The sequence below is a fragment of the Panthera tigris genome, chromosome B2, assembly GCF_018350195.1.
Source record: "Panthera tigris isolate Pti1 chromosome B2, P.tigris_Pti1_mat1.1, whole genome shotgun sequence".
Lineage (NCBI taxonomy): Eukaryota > Metazoa > Chordata > Mammalia > Carnivora > Felidae > Panthera > Panthera tigris.
The window spans coordinates 129,225,430-129,244,401 of record NC_056664.1 but is presented as its reverse complement, the minus strand read 5'-3'; the positions used below and the strand labels follow the sequence as shown (position 1 = coordinate 129,244,401).

At 39.3% G+C, this 18,972-nt stretch overlaps 1 protein-coding gene across 1 annotated transcript in view; it reads right to left on the bottom strand.

The window, feature by feature from the left end:
* The window catches only part of UTRN (utrophin), a 514,156-nt gene that overhangs the window by 408,083 nt on the left and 87,101 nt on the right, over positions 1 to 18,972 (bottom strand). The window lies entirely within an intron of this gene.

The window sequence follows — 18,972 nt, the reverse complement described above, 5'->3', positions numbered from 1 at the left end:
TGTGGGACAGAACCAGCACTTCACTTTCACCCTGTTATACATAAGACTTTCTGTTGCATTTTCTCTAAGTATAATTTCAGCAAGATAAAGACATTAGCATGTCCCAAACACAAATCGAAGTTATCCACTAAAAACAAAGACACTCATGATCTTCTTCCTCTTCATACAAGGTCCTACACCCTCCAGAACAAAAACTAGTATAAGGTTACTTATTCCACAAGCTGTTTTCCTGTAGTAAGACTGACATGACAAGGTTTTAATGATCTTGATCTATAAATACAACCTCCGTGTTTTACAAGTAGAGAAATCAGAGCCGTGTTTTAGAAAATGATCAACTTTGGTTTTGATTACAAATTCATCTTCCAAGCCAGAAGAAATAAAAATTGACCTTAAAAGCTACAGTATCTTGAACTTCTTGAAGATAAGCAGCGTGATTCACCAAGTACAAGGAAACCATTTGATACATGGGCTACAGAACACAATAGGCCTCCGTATCCCAGTCCACTTTGTGTGTGACCTTGGGTAAGTCATTACAGTGCCTCCTCACCTCAGAGTTCTCACTTGTAAAATAGAGATAATAAATACCACCCAGCTTGCAAGGGCATTGTAAAGATTGGTGAATATGACTGGAGAATATTTAGCAAAGAGCTGGCATTGAGCTCTTTGTTATCGTTATTGCTATAATTATTACTACAGAATACATGTAAATATGGCAGATAAATATCCATTTTACCCTTTCGGTTACTCCTAATCATATACTCTTCAATTGCCCACCCCCCCCCCGCCCCGTTCTCTATTACAACCAGCAAGTCACTGTTGGCTTAAAGCCTACAGCACAGCACATTAACAATCTCTAACTGGTTCTGAAAGCTGCCTCAGGAGTATCTGAACAGCGTAGAAAGCTGCGGTTCTGCCTGTCTTTATAAATACACTGCCTGTCCCGATTCCATCCATACTGCCAGGCTGCCTCCCAGATCATAACAGCAAAATAATAACACAGAGGCCCAAGTATGCTCTGCCCTCTGTCCATCAATTTCAAAGGGCTGCCTTCAACACAGACCTCCCCACTCATCCCTAACAGCGTCATTAGAAGTTCAGCCACTACTTCACCAAGTCTGTGATATCTCTGGTCCTTACCCTCTTCTGGAAGGAGAGTTTGCAATTAAAAGGTCATTCCTGAAATAAATACCGTAGCAGCAGCTCCAGGAACGACTGCACTTTTACACATCCATAAAGGTAATTGGAGACTGACTCTGAGACACAAAGGGAGCAACTGGATGAAAAACAAAACTGTTGTCTCAGAACCTTCTTGATGTTAATTGCACTGCGAGGTGGCCTTCCTTCCAGAAAGGACAATGCAGTCAGCATCAGACCTGATTTCAGGCTTTCTACCATCGATCAATGCCACATATAAGCCATTTATTAACCAAGAGGACTTGCTTACACACTCTGAATGCCCCCACCTTGCAATCACGCCCAAGAGGGACAGAACTGAGCTTATACGCAGAATATAAGGTAGCCACATACATCAACCTGCAGTGAGCACTAGACTAGCCCCGCCAAGAGGAATATAATGTTAAGTATCAGTGTTCAGAGCACTGAGAAAATCTAACTATTTATCCCATTAACCTTTGGATTTATTTTTGTAAATTTTAACATACAAATGATTCCACCAGGCTCTTAACAAAAATATATATAAAAGCCACAAATATTAAATTCTCCTAATTTCATTACATTTTACAACTTCAAATATTTTTGCCATAAAAATGGGGAAAATTCTAAGGGATTAATATTAATAAATACCGTTTTCCCTTATCCTCTTTCCTGAGCACTTAACCTTCTTATTTTCAAAACCATATTAAAATATTTAATACTTCGTAGGTTCCTCTACAGATATACACTGGACAAAGAAATGAGTGTCCACACCTTACCAGATGATAAGTAAGATTTTTCAACTTTATCACATAAAAAATGAAATCAAATTCTAAAAATAGACTCCTGCCATATGGAGATGTTTATAAAAATAAGTTGAGGGGCGCCTGGGTGGCGCAGTCGGTTAAGCGTCCGACTTCAGCCAGGTCACGATCTCGCGGTCTGTGAGTTCGAGCCCCGCGTCAGGCTCTGGCCTGATGGCTCAGAGCCTGGAGCCTGTTTCCAATTCTGTGTGTCTCCCTCTCTCTCTGCCCCTCCCCCGTTCATGCTCTGTCTCTCTCTGTCCCAAAAATAAATAAAAAACGTTGAAAAAAAAAAATTTAAAAAAAAAAAAAAATAAGTTGATGTTTCTATAATATATTTGATCTTTTGGTCAAATCAAAGTTTGAATATGAGTCTAAGTAACCAATATGAAATAAAGTATGAGGTTGTAAAGAAAAATTATCCAGCATCCAAACATTTCAAAAATACTCCCAAATTTATATAAACACTCATCTGTATTCATTTTCCTGATACAGTTAAAAAAGGGAAGGAAAAAGTTCATATATTAATAAGGCTTTTAGTTCACATTTCCCCTTTTTCAATCACACACACACACACACGTACACACACACACACACACACACCCTTATTTTCTACTAGAGAGGAATTCAGTAAAAGAACTAGAATTAGCCTGTAGCTTTTAAATTATGAGATTAAAATGTAACAAATTTGGAACACTTACTAGAGAACTGCCCTCTGCACCACAACAATTAAGGTGACAATCCCAGCCCAGGTCCTGCTCTGGGAGTTGAAAACATGCAAGCAAAGTGGTAGCAAGACAACTGAAGATCTCAGCCATGCATTTCTGATCGATCATTTTGGCCCTCCTAGAAACGTATACAAAACTTCCAAAGTCTCGAAGTTGTTCAGCTGTCCATTATCAAGCCAATCTGTCATTAAATTTCTCCAAAATAAAAACGTGCAAATGGACAACACAATCTTACATAGAACAGGATTATTTTATGTAAATAAGTTAGTATAATTTACACTCTAAATACATTCATTCCAGTTTCCAAACAAGCATTCTCTTTAGATTTGTATTCAAGAAAACCTTTAGTTTCTGAAAGTCTTTTGGAGCTTAGCAAATCTTATCCATTAATGACCTTTCTTCCCTTACAGGGACAAACACGGGACTGAATTAGGAGAAGAAAAATGTGTTAAATCCCTTAAGGCTGATTTTCCAAATTCTTCCTCTAAAATATTTTGCTCTTCTTAAAATGCTTTTGACATGCTCACACAGATCCAAGGGCCTTTGCTGCTGCCTAGCCTGGAATTTTATTTCTGTGATGGGTAAGAGAAGTGAAGCAAGAAACATCAACAAAACTGCCTGATAAATCTTCCAGGAAACTGGCTTGCAATATTTTTTTCACTTCACCAGCTCAAATGCGTATCAAAACTTCTTTCAGCAGAATGTAGGAACAAATCTCAATTTAAATCCTAAACTGGAAAGGTGGCGGAAAAATTAGGACTTGTTTCCCTTATGGAAACACACAAGTCCTAGGAACATGTATACCACCATTAAAATTCGACTACTATTAGAGAGAAAGCATTATCCCCCGGTACATCTTTCAAAGCAACTGAAGAGTGTCCAATTGGCTGGCAATAACATGAGTTCCATAAAATGCAGCTATTGAGAAAAGAAGTCCCTAGACTTTAAGCCAAAAGAGAAATGTCTTCCTGGATGATTTAAAACTTGGATTGGCTTTATTAAAGCCTCTCATGAAATGCAACTCGCCCTAGAAAGCCAGTTTCTCATTAGCAGAAGAGATTATTTCAAAAGCAATGAAAGCATTTCAGACCACACTCCCACTTCTACTTTTTCTGGGTAGTGCATTTATTTAATCAAGCCCAAAGAAACCCACTACCAAGGCTCAGCGAGCTCTGTCGTTGTCTCACACCCACTTTATCGGCCTCTGGACACGATCGATTCACTTATTGAAACAATATGCATGACAACGGCACATGGAAATATGTAAATATTATGAATAATCTGACAAAGATTACAACTGTGTAAACACACAGAGACAAGAGGAGACAGACTGCTCTCAATCAGACTGTGTCGACTCCAAATTTGTTTCAAAATCTGATGCCCTCAGAGGGCCTGAAAAAAACCCTTAACATGTGCTTTTCAAAATTGTCAGAATTACCTAAGTATATTGAGAAGTTTAGATAATTAACATTTCACATGTTATCTTTGTAAATTTATCACATTTACACTTTGAAGTTATTAAAGCTTTTTAAAAACTGCATTTGAAACAGACTTTCGCTTCACTCTATAAAAAGCAAAAAATAAGTCGATGGCCTCTTTAGGAGATGTGGGGATGGGTGAAGTGAGAATAACGGGAAAACAACCCCACGTTTCACATAAGAAGCCTGTGATCCAGGGACAAAAGTTCAATGAATTGCCCAGCACCACCCACTTTGTAAGTGACAGTCACAAATGGAACCAGGTCCCACAAACTCCTGAGTCTGTGTTCAGTCAATGAACTTCAAGTATGCAGAAGTCAGAGTTTCATGGGGGGAAAAAAGACATTTAAAATATATCTTGGAGGACTGATGAAGTCTGGTTCATGCAAAGATGAAGGGCATTCTTGGGGCACCTGGGTGGCTCAGTTGGTTGAGCGTCCAACTTTGGCTCAGGTCGTGATCTCGCAGTCTGTGAGTTCAAGCCCCATGTCGTGCTCTGTGCTGACAGCTCAGAGCTTGGAGCCTGCTTCAGATTCTGTGTCTCCCTCTCTCTGCCCCTCCTCCACTCTGCTCATGCCTCTGTCTCTCCCTCTCTCTCAAAAGTAAATAAACATTGAAGAAGAAGAACAAGAAGAAGAAGAAGAAGAACAAGAAGGGCATTCTAGACAGAATAAGAAAAGGCTCAGATTAAATACCTAGCAAAAAAGAGCATATTTAATTAAACATAATTGCATATCTATGAGAAAACACAGAGGGTTTTCACATACAACGTTAAAGGAGTAATTCTAAAATAATCCAAACATTAGAAAGTTTTCAGTCCTGAAAACTGTTTATACCCATAAAAAGATGAGTACAGAGTTAGAAATACATGCTCAAAAATGTTTTTTTAAGAAAATATAGATTCTTGGGGCACCTGACTGGCTCAGTTGGTTAAGCATCTGACTCTTGATTTCAGCTCAGGTCATGATCTCACGGTTCATGAGATCAAGCCCCACTTTGGGCTCCACACTGACAGCACAGAGCCTGTTTGGGATTCTCTCTCCTTTCTCTCTGACCCTCTCCCCTCCCCTTTAGATAAATAAACTTAAGAAAAAAAAAGGAAATACAGATTCTTTGAAAAGCAACCTCTTTAAGCAAACACATGCTCTGCTAGCATGACCCATTCACTCTGCTCCCAAATTCATGGCAATTCTGGAAGTCTTTGATTCCCAAAAGTCCACAGCCCCACCCGCACTGTATTTAGGATTTCTGTCATTTTTAGCATTGGAGGAAAGTGTTTGTTTCAGCAGAGAAACCAACCTAACCCACCCAAACTACCTGTCTTACTATCACAGAATCAGAGCATTTAAGAGCAGGAGATATCCACAAACTCGGAGGTATCCTGAAGACTTTCTGAAGTAGCCCGAGTTCAACAGCATGCTTACTCCAAAGTCACTGGAGTACAGAGATAGCACTTTTGCATTTCATCCCCAAACTACTGCAAAACGATTAATCTATTCTCCAAAGATTGTATTTTCAAAATTAGATATAACCAATAATTCCTGAGCATCTTCTAATTTTAGATTATTTACCTCTTACCTACTTTCTACTTGATGAATTCAAGTTTGTTAAATACAGGAGGAAATGTCTTCCTACTTTCACTTTCTAGAGCTGCTAAAGTCAACCCAAAGACTGTCTGTAAGATTTACAGGCATCCAGAATGGTTTGAAACTCTCTCTCTGGAAATACCTTTTGGCAAAACTCTTCACATCTTAGATATATGTGTTGCAAATGCAACAAAATAAGCACTCAATTTATGGGGGCAGAAATTGTAAGGTTCAAATACAAACACTTCACTTTGGACTTTCATCCCAGCAGTGAAGGAGTTTTATTAAAATCACTTGAAATGTCATAGTACAAGGAGAGGTTATTTAGGAAGAGCTGAGTGAGTCATAATGATGATGAGTCACTGTCATGAAAAGTCAATAGAAAACTAATTCTTTTAGTAATTTTAGTGATTAAAAAGCTAGATTTTTAAAAACAAAGTATCTGTGAAATTCAATCCCTCACTTTATTCCAGTTAAAGATCTATTATGTTCTACAGGCTACAGAAATCTTCATAAACATATATCTCAAGATATAGGAAAATCCATGCAAATGAGTGTTCATGAGAATGGGGGAAAAAAATCTTGAATGGAAAAAACATTCCAGTGATCTGACTTCAAACTTGGTCATGACAAGTTCTACTCTCTAAAATAGGAGCAAAACCATGTCCTTTCAAGACTGCTAAATATTCACATAGTGATTTTCTGACTTTAATTACTCATTTTCCCCACAGTATGAGGAATCTAAGAGAGTCTGGTAGATTCATTTTTAGATTCCTAATAAATCCATATAATAAAACAAAAATACCCAATAAATAGTATTTCTCAAACAAAAAATCGTGGGGAAAAATCCAAAAAAAAAAGGAAGAAAGAAAAAGAAAAAAATGCTTGCAGCACCCAAATATGACCTCACACTCCTTTGTAGGAATGCTATTATTTTCTATAGAACTGAGGCAGAAAAAACTTTAACTGGAGACCATGTGTCTTCTATAATTAGAACTTTGGGTCATTACAGTCAGACAAAAATATATACTGAAAAGCAGTGAGCAATAAATAATCAGTGAATGAGCATTGTAGGCATTCTGAAGCCAACAACCCCAATGAATTAAAAGCTGTGGCAGTACTGTCTGGCTTCCCTCTTTGGAACTCCTTCCATTTAGTTCTGTGTGTTTCAGGGAAGACCAGACGACAATTCATGGAAGCTTGAGAGTTGCCTTTTAATTCGGTCATGCCAGAAGAGTCCCCAGGTACCCCCAAAGAGCAATGTGACCCCAAGGAATTCCAGAACCAGAGAAAAACTCTCTTCAGCTCATCAAGATTAGACTTGCAGAAGTCTAGACAACCTTAGAGTCCAGAATGAACATTCCCAAAATGCCCAGAACTACCAGCCTTCTTGACTAGAGTCCTTCATTTGGAGAATCCTGGGGGCTGAGACTCTTCCCCTCTTCCTCTCCTCTTAATTTTCATTAACCACCTCCTTCCACCCATCTTGTTTTCTTAAACATCCAAACTTCCCTCCCTCTTGCCTCCCTGCATATTCTTTTCCAACACCCCTCCCTGGACCTGTCTTGGTTGAGATCACCATTTTGGAATTCTCAGCCACAAAGCCCACCTGGTTGCAAGGGTGTGGTCATCCTCAAGCAATCGCAACATGATTTGAGTCTCTCTTTTTACCACTTCTCTTCTGGCGTGCCTTTCCGCACCTTTTCTTTCTCTACTTAAAACTTCCTGTGTGATGTCTACAATATACTTTAAAAGATTTCAACATAGCAAGTATGATCCTGTGCCTGTGTTAAAGTCAGAGTGTTCAAACATTTTTATTCATGAACCCCTAAAAGAATTCCCATGTACATTTTTTAGGTTGACAATTAATATGTACGGTAAATCTAAATAGTTAAAAAGATATAATATCCAGCACATTGTTAAGGAGCCACAAATTTAGCTCGTGCTATTATTAGAAAATGTCTCTACTACCTAATTGGTAAAACTAGACCTCATTGTCAAACTAATCAGACTGACTTTCTGACAAAGGAAGTTTGACTTTAGTTTTCTATTTAAACACCATGTTCACATGTGTCTCCAGGGCAAACGGGCAACAGCTCACATCAAAATTCTCATTCTGGGATGATGGATGGATGGATGGATGGATGCATGGATGGATAGATAGATGGCAGGCAGGCACAAAACCTTGCTTCTGGAAGCAGTAAGGCACTGACCATTTTAATAATTCTTAAAGGAGTGCCCTTTACTTTGCATTCTAATACTGTACTCTCGTTTGGCATAATAACGCAGTAATGAAGCCCAGTAAGATTTGGGGAGGATGAGTGGTATGTCTTTCTTCTGTAAAGTTGAGGAGGGAAGTCCAGAAAGGAAAGATGGTAAAGGAGAGGCTTAACCACAGGAAAAGCTGGCCACGGGTGAGCATGCATATTCCAGCATATAAACCTCTGGGGGGCTTCGTGCTATCCCAGCCTAGGATAACAACTCCAGACAAGGTAAGCTGTAATTTAATTAGAAAGGCTAAACCCTGGAGGTGGCCACTACAAAGCTATGTTATCTTCATCACCATTAACACCAGAGACTTTGCTAATTAATTTAATGAACGTGAGAAATGTGCTTTTACTGTGCTCGATAATTGGCGTAATTAGTAGGTTAGAAACACTCTCTCCAACCGGTGAGTTTTGTGTTATTCAATAAATGTGGACTGGCCAAAATATTTTACAGACCTGTCCCACTACTGATTAAAAATTAAAATGTAGGGGTCACCTGGGTGGCTCAGTCAGTTAAGTGTCCAACTCTTGATTTCAGCTCAAGTCATGATCTCCCAGTTCGTGGGTTCGAGCCCCACATCAGCTCCACACTGGCAGTGTAGAGCCTGCTTGGGATTCTCTCTCTCTCTCCTCGTCTCTCTCTGCACCTCCCCCACTCATGCAGACTCTCTCTCTCTCTCTCTCTCTCTCTCTCTTTCTCTCTCTCTCTCTCTCTCCCTCTCCCCCTCCATGTCTCAAAGTAAATAAAAACTTTTTAAAAATAAATAAAAATCTAGTATGTCTAGGAAGCTCAATCCCTCAGGGCCCTGTGTTCAGTCATTGGCTGCGATGATCCTACTTGCCTAATGCTGACTGTAAGTCTAACTAAATCCTCTCTCTAAATCAGCACTGCTCTATAGAACAATGCAAGCTATAGGGGTGGGTAGCTCAGTCCGTTGAGCACCCGACTTCAACTCAGGTCATGAATTCACTGATCATGAGTTTGAGCCCCGCACTGGGTTGTGTGCTGACAGCTCGGAGCCTGGAGCCTGCTTCAGATTCTGTGTCTCCAGTACCTGTTACTCCCCCACTTGCATTCTGTCTGTCTCTCTCTCTCTCTCAAAAATAAATAAAGACTAAAAAAAAAAATTTTTTTTAAAGGCCAATGCAAGCTATACAATACAAAAATTTTTCATTTTTAATTTTCTAGTAGCCTTAAAAAAAGGAGGGAAAATTAATTTAGTAATATGTGTTCTTTACCCTATATACAAGCAAAATATTATCATTTTGACATATACTCAATATTTTTTTTAAATGTTTACTTATTTTTGAGACAGAGAGAGACAGAGCATGAATGGGGGAGGGTCAGAGAGAGAGGGAGACACAGAATCCGAAGCAGGCTCCAGGCTCTGAGCTGTCAGCACAGAGCCTGACGCGGGGCTCGAACTCACGGACCATGAGATCATGACCTGAGCCAAAGTTGGTCGCTTAACCGACTAAGCCACCCAGGCACCCCTATACTCAATATTTTTTAAACTACTGATACTTTACACTCTCTTTTTCTTACTACATTTTGTGAAATCTGGTGTGTATTTTACATTTATAGCACATCTACACTCGGACTGGTCACAGTTCAAGTGCACAGCAGCCATCACACCACACGGCACAGCCCTGGAATACTGCTGCATTCAATTCAACCAAAACCTTCACGTCCTTCCAAAGGACAGAGAACTAGAGTTTACCAAGCTTACGACACTGGCTGTATGAACTGTTTTTGAGCCTGCTGGCTAATAATGATTGTTTAATGAATGCCAATGTGCATGGCAGGGTTGAGAAGCTTGCCTTCATTACAACCCTCACAGCAGGACAATCGATATCCCTCATAACCTACTTTTAAGTCCTGGGAGTTAACGCTACTGAGCAAAAGTAAAGCAAAGATTACCAACTGTGCACAAATTAGCTTAAGCTGCTGATTTGTCATCACTTAAAATCTTCCTACTACCTTTCCTTTTAATGAAAATTAGTTATCTATTTTGTGGAAAACAAAGAAACAGTGACATTTACAACCACCAGATAGTATTTGAGGAAGCATCTACTATGCCGGTCCCCAAAGAGATTCAGGGGTACTTTCACGGAGCTATCGTGGAAGGGTGGTGGTGGGGAGAGGATAAGACAAGTACATAAGTTAACAGGTAAACAGTTATAACTAATACGTTAGGGACAGATACATTCATAAATGCAGAGGAAAAATATTTCTTTTTGATGGGGGTGAGTGTGCAAGGAATAAGCTGCATTTGAATGGATATCTTTGAAGCATGTAAACACTGTTGGGACATCTGTGAAATAGAGAACACACAAAGTCCTCAAGGCATAAAGAACAGGACATACACACAAAAAAACTCTGAGAAGCATCTCTGGCAGACCAATGTTTGATCAGAGCTGCAATGCCATTCATTGAATTTCTCAAATGGGCTGCAGCTAGATTGTGGAGGATTTTTAATACCAAGCTAAGAGTTTAAACAATGTGGGCCACTGACTTTTTCTGAGCAAAAGAGTAATAACATGATCAGAAGTGCGCTATAGTGAGTTTAATATGAAAAATGGATTCATAGCGAGGGAGGCTAGAAGAAAGGAAGCCAAAGTGAGGCTTACTACAATCGCCCATACTGGACATCTGAAAGCCAGAAGCAGCAAAGCAGCGATGAAATTAGAAGGGAAGGGATGGATGAAAGAGGTATTGAATCATACAGGTAAGGTTACCATGACCCGACTACTGAATTACTGGAAGGGCAATGAAGGAGAAGAGAAGCCAAAATAAGTCCCAAGCTTTGAGGCAACATGAAGGATGGAAGTGCCTCTCCATTTAAAAAAAGAAGAAACAGAAAAATAGAAGCATAGGAAGAGAAACTGCTTAGGAAAGAAAGGACGTTCTCTGCACCTAACGAATCAGGGGTTAGCAGGATATTCAGGTGAAGACGTTAAGCAAGCCTGTGACAGTGCAAGACCAGAGCAGTGAGGAGAAGTCCCCTGTAGGTGACTATCCCAGGAGCTCCAGTTTTCAGAAGAAAATGCACACTTAACTGTGTTAAAGCACCAAAGGAGCTAGGGAAAGGATGCCTGAAGAAATATAGTGAATTTGACCACCAGGAACCAGCTGGCATCCAATATAGTGAGGAAGCAGGGAAGCTGGCTTTGGGCTGGCAGACACGTATCTTATTACAAGTTTCCTGAAGCAACACCTGTACCAACATATTTTAAAATTATGTGACTGTTGACCCACAAACTCTGGAAATTTATCTTAAGGACTCCCACACATTTAGACATATTTAAAAGGGTATTTTTCAGGGGCTTCTGGCTGGCTCAGTCGGAGAAACATGCGACTCTTGATCTTGGGGTCTTAAGTTCGAGCCTATGTCAGGTGTAGAGATTACCGAAATAAATTTTTTTTTAATAAAAGGAGGGAAGACTGGGGGGCTCAGTTGGTTAAGCATCCGACTTCAGCTCAGGTCATGATTTCACAGTTCGTGAGTTGGAGCCCCACGTTGGGCTGTGTGCTGACAGCAAGAAGCCTGGAGCCTGCTTCAGATTCTGCATCTCCCTCTCTCTCCGCCCCTCCTCTGCTCGCGCTCTCTCTATCTCAAAAATAAATAAACGTTAAAATAAATTTTTTTAAATAAAAATAAATTGATGTTCTTCAAAGTACTCGGCATAATTGAAAAAAAAAGCCTCTAAACAATCTAAATATCCATCCATAGGGATTATTCAAAAGTACATTTTCAGGTATAAATACAACCATTAGAAATGATATTAAGGGGGCCCCTGGCTGGCTTCAATTGGTGGAGCATGTGACTCTTGATCTTGAGACTGTGAATTTGAGCCCCATGTTGGGTGTAGAGATTAAAAATAAAATCTTAAAAAATTATATTAAGAAAGGAGATGTAAAGACATGGAAGGATTTTCACAATATATTAAGGAATAAAAAAGTAGATCATTAAAGAGTATACAGTGTTTAGTTCATATATTGTATGCATACATGACTAGAAAGACAAGAGGTAAAATATTAGCACAGTTTATTTCTAAGATACTGAGAGATTCTTACAGGCTATTTTTATGAGCTATATTTTCAAATTTCTATAATAAATAATACTTTTGTGCCATTTTTTTTCTTTAAAACATGCCTTCTGCAAAGGTGTGCTGTTCTCCACTTTAATGTAAACAAGTAGGAAGGGAACAGAACATGGCAACTATAAAAATAAACCGGGCTGAGAGAAGGTCTGTCTGTCTGTCTGTCTGCCTGCCTGTCTGCCTGCCTTGGAGGGGGGTGGGGAGAAAAAGGAGACATGACCCATCTGTAATTATATGTAGACAGGAAGGATCTGGGAGGCAGGGAGGGGGGAAAGAGATTTTAGGTGCCAACACTCAACACACAAGAAGAGCTCCCTTAGAGACCAAACCCCAAGCTCCTACACTAGGTGCAATTAAGGTCACACGTTTCTAAAAATGAAACTCTCCAGGTGAATTTGCTTTTCCATCTGGCTTTCCAGTGAGTTTCCCACTGCAGTCTGAAGAGATGATTAAGTACATGTAAAAGAACTGTGCCTATAGAACTACACCTCTTCCCATCTAGTCTATCCAGTCTGGAAACACTGTTGAAAAGGGAGTTGCATCATTTAAAATACACCTTTTGCAATAAATCCAAGTATTTCAAGGTAAAATTACTGGGGTGCTGATCAGTTATTAAGATGGGAAGACAAAACTAGAAGATTAATGTAAACCAAAATGTCACTGACAGATCACACCAAGCCACCTAGACTTTCTCAAGGGTGTGTGTGTGTGTGTGTATATGTGTATATATATGTGTGTATATATATATGTGTGTATATATGTATATATATATATATATATATACACACACACATATATATGTATATATATATACATACACACCTTTACATATATATATATACACACGTATATGTGTATATATACGCATATATATACGCGTATATACACAATATGTGTATTGTATATATACAATATGTATATATACACACACACACACACATATATATATATATATCTGGAGAAAAAAAATGGAGAGTTAACTGTCCTTTGTTCATAGACTTTAATGAAATACAATCCACTATGAATATAATTTTTAAAATAGAAAATAGGGTATTCTTTTTTGATTCTTTTTCTCCATTTTGGAGTCTTTAATATTGAGCCATGAGAAGTTAAAAACAAATGTAACATAATACACAAAAAAGAGGAAAAGTCATTTTAGTAATTACATTTTCAAAAGTGCAAGTGCATTAAAATGCAATCCTTTATCCAAGAAAAATATTTATAATAAGCAGGAAGAACATGCCAGAAAGGAACACTATGTTTCCCCTTAAAAACTCAGGGGCAAAATCATTTCTTCTCACGGACGTCACAGTTAAGAAATCAACCCATAAAGCATGGCACCCTTTGCTTAAAAGCGTACAAACTGAAAGTTGACGAGTAAAATAATTTAAAGACTTAGCCTCATATTGGAAAATGCACACTCTCTCATTTTCAATTTATATAACTAATAACTATGTAAAAAATTCACATGAACCATTAATACTTGTTTTATTGAAAAGCTTACTCAGGTAGAGTTGGACAAGAGAGATAAAATCCACAATATGAATCAAAAAAATGCAAGAAACCTGATATTCAAGCCACCTCCCCAACATACTAATGTTATCCTTTATGATTACTTATCCTCTAAATTGCTGTTGAAAATTAAAATCCTGCCTCAAATCAGCACTATCTTTATTTAACACTCTACTGTGGGTCTAATGTTTACTTGCCTTTTTTTGGAAATCTGTAATTTCAGCCTATACCAGCTCTGAGTATAGCAAAGTTGGGGATCACCTTCTGTGTAAAACAGTGCTTCCTTTTCTTTGTCTACAATGTGTCTCTCTTAAGCATCAAAAAGTCTAGATTAATTTAATTTAGTTGGAGATTAATGTCATTAATTCAGTTGAAGATTAGAAGAACAAGTTCATGTTTCTAGTGAAATAAATGGCTTTATAACCAGTAATTCTATCTCTTGTCCATTTTCATCATTTTCGACTCATGAGCCCTAATCATTTCAGTCAGTTTTATGAAAACACCAAATGCATTCACTCTAAGTTTCCTTCACTGGACTCCTCTCACTGTTAAATCATTTCTTAATTAGGAGACCAGGATCTCAGAGAGTAATGCATGTGCAAGTCAACACAGCTTTGCAAGGGAAGGATAATGTTCTCTGTCTTCTTCTATGTTTCCTTCCTAATGACACTCTAAGACCAGTAAAACAACCCAATGGCCAGTGTCTGCTGAGAACACTACAATGACTCCCTCCTTTCCATGATCCTAGAACTACAGAAAATCTAATTCATGGTGAAAAATTTTTCTTGAAGTTAGCAAGAGAATGAATCAAACAAAAAGATTTGGATAATCTTTCTTCAAAGCTTAAGCACTTCCCTCAAGATAAGCACAAGCTAGCAAACCTGACTGAGTATAACTGAAAGCATACGCAATAATATATTCAAAAGAATTGAAAGCAGGATCTTGAAGAAATATCTGCACACCCATACTCATAGAAGCATTATTCACAATAGCTAAAAACTGTAAGCAACCCAAGTGTCCACTGATGGATGAGTGGATAAACAAAATGTGATGTACACCCGTGTGCATGCACACACACGCGCGCGCGCGCGCGCACACACACACACACACACACACACACACACACACACAGAAATATTATTCAGCCTTTAAAAAGGAAAAAAAAAAGTAGATGCAACTTAAGAACATTTTGCCAAGTGAAATAAGCCAGTCACAAAAAGTGAAATACTGTTATGATTCCATTTACCTACAGTAGCCAAATTTATAGAGACAAAATAAAATGGTGGTTGCCAGAGGCTAACCACCTCTGGAGAGGGGAATTGGGAGTTGTTTAATCGGTACAGAGTTTCCATTCTGCAAGAAGAAAAGAATTATGGATATAGATGGTGGTAAATACACTCAATATCACTGAACTGTTCACTTAAAAATGGTTACAATGCGGGGCGCCTGGGTGGCTCGGTCGGTTGAGTGTCTGACTTCGGCTTGGGTCATGATCTCACGGTTTGTGAGTTCGAGCCCTGCGTCGGGCTCTGTGCTGACCACTCAGAGCCTGGAGCCTGTTTCAGATTCTGTGTCTCCCTCTCTCTCTGACCCTCCCCCATTCATGCTCTGTCTCTCTCTGTCTCAAAGATAAATAAACGTTAAAAAAACTTTAAAAAAAATGGTTACAATTGTACATTTTATGTTATGCATATTTCACCACCAAAAATAAAATAAAAAATAAAAAACCTGGGGGATAAAAAAGCTTGTGCAATAAACATTTTTCATTCCCATTTCAACTTGATTTTCCAAAGAAGAGATGTTGAGTATGCCTCAACTCATACATTCTCCAAGAAGACAATGGAGGGATTTCAACTGATTCTAATTTCATCTTTCAAGACTTATATTTTCAACATATCTTTCTTTAAGATATAAATGCAGATATTCTGAATTCGAGAATCAAAACTGCTTTCACAATGGCCACGCCTCTAGACCTCTTAGTCACGAGGGAAACACCTGCTCAAATTCCTTGTGGTAGATACTGCTGGCTATCTACTCAATCACCCCTCTCCTCTCTTGGCTTACAAATCTAATCTCATTTTTTTTTTCCTTGAAACAACCTGGTCAATTATAACAATCACTTCCCCTTGCAACTAATGATAACCATATGGCCCAGTTTGGGCCAATTGTGAGCAAAGAGTGTTGGGTAGAAATTCCAGGTGAGCTACGAACCCCCTGACAAAACTTAACACATTCAGCTGGCATAAACATTTTACCCTTGGCTTCCACCTCTCTCCAGGAAGGCTGGAGCAGCCAATTTCCCTGAACAGGTAACCAGCCCTGCATTGCCTGTCTACAGACCGAAGGTTCCTGAAGAAAAAGGAATTATTTCTTACAACAAAGAATAGTAGGTTTTCCCTTCCTTGCAGTTTTACTCAATCCTAACTCAATCCGGCACCACTGAGATAAGTCTGAGGGAAGAAATTCAGGAATATTTCCGGTGTAGAAGATGGGAGTTATATATTCTACCTCTGTAAAAGGGTCATTGGCAAGACTGCAATGTAACAGCCCCGTGTCCATGGTAACACTAAAAGCCAGATGATTAGACTAGGGAGACAGTATACTGAGGATGCTGCCAGAGCCTTACCCCACAAATAATATCTTTTCATAATAAAGCATTTATTAAATGCTTGCTGTACGGCAGACACAGGCCAGATATCCGGTGTGCAATATAAATCCCAACAACTCTACAAGGTAGAGCTCGCACTCCCAACCACTCGACTGAACTGCTTTTTGGTAGCTTTATCCCTTAAACAACACGTTCAATCTCTCTGATTTTCCTCTTGTGTAAAAGGCGCAGAAAAACGCAACGCTCAAAGGACTGTGGTAAGAATAAATGATAATATGATCAAAGTATGTAGCAAGGGGCTCAGAGCAATGCTCAGTAAAAAGTGACTGTCATCCTCATCCAAAGAAGAAGAAGAAGAAGAAGAAGAAGAAGAAGAAGGAGGAGGAGGAGGAGGAGGAGGAGGAGGAGGAGGAGGAGGAGACGAAGAAGAAGAAACTGCAGACATTCTCAGACGTAGCTAAACATCAGACTCCCCTAGAAAATTTCACCAGAACACAGATTCCTTGACCCCAACCAGGCTTACTGAGCCAAGGGGTGCTCAGTCACACAGAGATGGGGGGGGGGGGGGGGGGAGTCTGGTCTTTCCAGTTAACAGGGAATGTTAACTACCATATTTTCAAGAGACTACAAACTTCACCACATTGTTATACCAAATCACTAGAAAGCCTGTATACCTAAGCCACATATAGAAATCCACACTCTGCCTGCACAGCTGCCTTCACAGAACCTACATTAAAAGTATGCCCTCTGCTTTCACTAAAATTTAAGAACACGTCTGTAGTTTATGTGAAATTTCTCTCAAGGACAATGTATATCACATCCTCTCACTCTGGAGACCAGGAATGAGGCAGGCTGTCCCGAGCATTCAGAGTCCTTTCTGTCCTAGACAATGGAGCTATTTCATCCACTCAATCACCTTGCCTTGGCTTCCAAGTTCAGAGCAGAGTTGGGTGCCACAACTTTCCTCAATCAAGTTTTAAGTATCGTTAGTATAAGGACTAGTTTAATTAGTTTGCTTTGCCTTGGGAGGATATTTGAAAACATTTTACTACAAAAGCAATCCACATTTATTAAGGAACATTTAGATAAGCAAAAGGAAGAAAATGTAAACCCATTTCCCTCCACCCAGAGGCAATCACTGTTAACATGTTTGTGTCCACCCTCATAGACATTTGTGTCTGTTTTATTTTTTATGAAATGGAATAAAAAAAAAACAGTATTTTATTGCTTTTACTTAAAAGACATTATGAACATGTTTCCATTATAGTACATACTCCTTTATAATGTCACTTTTAAACTCCATAGGTATTTTATTGACTGGACATTCAATAATATATTTCCCACTATCACCCTGTTGTACATTCTTAATGTCATTTCCTTTTTTTAAGTTTATAAAACGTAAAACATATTTCTGTAACAAACATATAGAGTTAAAATTGTGTACATATGCATGACTCATTTATTTACTCACCCATCCATTCATTCACTTAAAGAACAAATTCTTAAAAGTAAAGTCAAATAGGGGTGTCTGGGTGGCTCAGTTGGTAAAATATCCAACTCGAATTCAGCTCAGGTCATGATCTCACCATTGGTGAGTTCGAGCCCAGCATTGGGCTCCACACTGCGAGCGCAGAGCCTGCTTGGGATTCTCTCTTTCCCTCCCCTACACTCATACACATTCATGTTCGTTTTCTCCCTCTCTCTCTCTTTCTCTCTCTCTCTCTCTCTCTCTCTCTCTCCCTCCCTCCCTCAAAAATAAATAAACTTTAGGGGCACCTGGGTGGCTCAGTTGGTTGAGCATCTGACATCAGCTCAGGTCATGATCTCACAGTTTGTGAGTTTGAGCCCAACATCGGGCTCGCTGCTATCAGCACAGAGCCCACTTCAGCTCTTCTGTTCCCCTCTCTCTTGGTGTCGCTCCCCAGCTCCTGCACACATTCTCACTCTCAAAAATAAATAAAATGTAAAAAATTAACACAAAAAAATAAACTTAAAAAAAAAGCGAAGTCAAGTAGACATCTCAGTAGCGTTCCACCCAGTAGACCGCTCCCTGCCTCTCAAAAGTCTCTTCCCTTGTCTTTGCAGATTTAATTTCCTTCTTCTCCTATACTCATCCACACCAGGTCCAGATTTCCTAAGAGATCAGTCCTGGGCCACATCTCAATTTAATCACTCTTGGCAAGTAGTTCCTAATCTACTCTCACAGTTTCAAATGCCATCCACGTACAAAAGCCCCCGTATTGTATCTCTAACCCAAACCTCTCTACTAAATTACAAAACCATGTGTACTGGTTTCAAAATGCGTTCATAAATTACTTGTTAGTCTTCCATTCGAGAGGTAGAGCTTAATTCCCCTCCCCTTTAATGGGAGCTAGATTTGGTAACTTACTTTCTACAAATAGAATATGGCAGAGGTGACAATGTAGGGTTTCTAAGACTATACAAAAGGCATTGCAGGTTCCTCCTTGCACTCTCTCATATCACTTGCTCTAGAAGAAGCCAGCTGCCATGTCATAAAGACACTCAAGCATCCCCATGGAGAGGTCCAATGATGAGGCACCATGGCCTCCCACCAACAACCAGCAAGGAACCGAGGCCTTCTGCCAAAAGCCATGTTCATAAACCATCTTGGAACCAGATCTTCTAGCCTCAGTCAAGCCTTCTGTTTAGCCTTGGCCAACACCTTGATTACAGCCTCATGAGAGACCCTGGACCAGAATCACCTGGTAAAGCC